Source organism: Sinocyclocheilus grahami, unplaced genomic scaffold (assembly GCF_001515645.1).
Source record: "Sinocyclocheilus grahami isolate Dianchi unplaced genomic scaffold, SAMN03320097.WGS_v1.1 scaffold901.1, whole genome shotgun sequence".
NCBI classification, from domain to species: domain Eukaryota; kingdom Metazoa; phylum Chordata; class Actinopteri; order Cypriniformes; family Cyprinidae; genus Sinocyclocheilus; species Sinocyclocheilus grahami.
The window spans coordinates 30,120-31,952 of NW_015506080.1; the positions used below are offsets into that span (position 1 = coordinate 30,120).

General features: G+C 34.2%; 1 long non-coding RNA gene across 2 annotated transcripts in view; it reads left to right on the forward strand.

The window, feature by feature from the left end:
- Window positions 1–463, forward strand: part of LOC107564023 (uncharacterized) — a 2,163-nt gene extending 1,700 nt beyond the window's left edge. For both annotated transcript variants that reach the window (XR_001606176.1, XR_001606175.1), the window contains exons 2-3: window positions 113–283; window positions 385–463. This is a non-coding gene — a long non-coding RNA (uncharacterized lncRNA). The remainder of the gene's footprint in view (window positions 1–112; window positions 284–384) is intronic.
- Window positions 464–1,833: the final 1,370 nt, after the last annotated feature.

Genomic DNA, 1,833 nt, shown 5'->3' on the forward strand with positions numbered 1-1,833 from the left:
ATACTGAGGTTTGAGTTTCAAATACTTGATTAATTATTTTGCAAGCTAATTATTAAAAAACCACACTGTTAAGATTTATTCTGTACGCAGTTACTGTGTTCTTCTTGTTCAGATTTTCCATCTGTAATCTCACTGCTCAGTCTTGTGAGAGTTTGTCATCAGTTTTATCATCAAACTCTGTCCTGAGAGAGTTGGATCTGAGTAACAATGACCTGCAGGATTCAGGAGTGAAGCTTCTTTCTGAAGGTCTGAAGAGTTCAAACTGTCAGCTGGAGATACTGAGGTTTGAATTTCAAATACTTGATTAATTATTTTGCAAGTTAATTATTAAAAAAACACTGTTAAGATGTATTTTGTACGCAGTTACTGTGTTCTTTTGTTCAGATTTTCCACATGTAATCTCACTGATCAGTCTTGTGGGAGTTTGTCATCCGTTTTACAATCCTCAAACTCTGTCCTGAGAGAGCTGGATCTGAGTAACAATGACCTGCAGGATTCAGGAGTGAAGCTGCTTTCTGAAGGTCTGAAGAGACCAAACTGTCAGCTGGAGATACTGAGGTTTGAGTTTCAAATACTTGATTAATTCTTTTGCAAGTTAATAAAAAAAACACACTGTTAAGATTTATTCTGTACACAGTTACTGTGTTCTTCTTGTTCAGATTTTCCACATGTAATCTCACTGATCAGTCTTGTGGGAGTTTGTCATCTGTTTTACAATCCTCAAACTCTGTCCTGAGAGAGCTGGATCTGAGTAACAATGACCTGCAGGATTCAGGAGTGAAGCTGCTTTCTGATGGACTGAAGAGTCCAAACTGTCAGCTGGAGATACTGAGGTAAATGGTTTTACATAAAATAATTAACAAAATTCTACCACAATAAATGGCTGTTGAATTTTGTCAAAAAAATGTTGCTTCTGGCATTCCAGAACTAGAGACAAAAACAACATTTGCAGGCTTTTTTTTCATATTTATACAGATACTAAGATTGCACTAAGATTGAAACGGCCAGAAACAATTACTAAAACTGCAAAACTGCTGCATTTTCAAAGATAGCTTCTGACAGCACTGCACAAGCTAGCAGCATAACATCTAGCAGCCGTGTGCAGGACACCCTTAGCATCTTGGCTAGGGTCCAAATTTAACACAGCTCTGGCAAGTATATGAAAAGGGTTTTACTTGCCAGATGGCTGGTAACTTATTTATAAATTCTAACAATGCATGGTTGTGAGAATGTGATACTGGTTAGTGTGATCATCAGATTGCAAAGGTTATGATGTATATTGTATATGTATATAATCATACATTTCTATAATTACGAGTGAAGTGTGACACAGTATTCACTGAAACACAAGAAACTCAAGTCTCAGAGTGATTCAGTTTGCTGTAAATGCTGTTCCACATAAACTCATCTCTACCAGTGCTGTGAGTTTGGGTCACTTATAACATGGATTGGAAAACTAAAAATGCACCAAATATCTTGATAAATTTGTAATGAGAATTGTTTATAAATCTGTTGAAGCATCAAGAACTTTTAAGGTTGCTTGTAGTTTTCTAAAATATAAATTACTTTATATATTATATACTTTATGAAAATAATAAAAGCTCTATTTTTAAAGATTGAAAGCAAATATATTATGAAAGCCATAAATAATAGCATTGAAATTTTACTGTAAATATATTTGAACTATTTGCAATTAATATTTTTATTTTACAAATATGTTCAGATTCACTCTTAATTGTTTGCCTAAAGTGCTGAAAATGATTCTATGGGTGTTTTCACATATTTTTAAAAAGAACCAACCCCAGTTCACTTAAAGTGAACCAGAATGGGAAC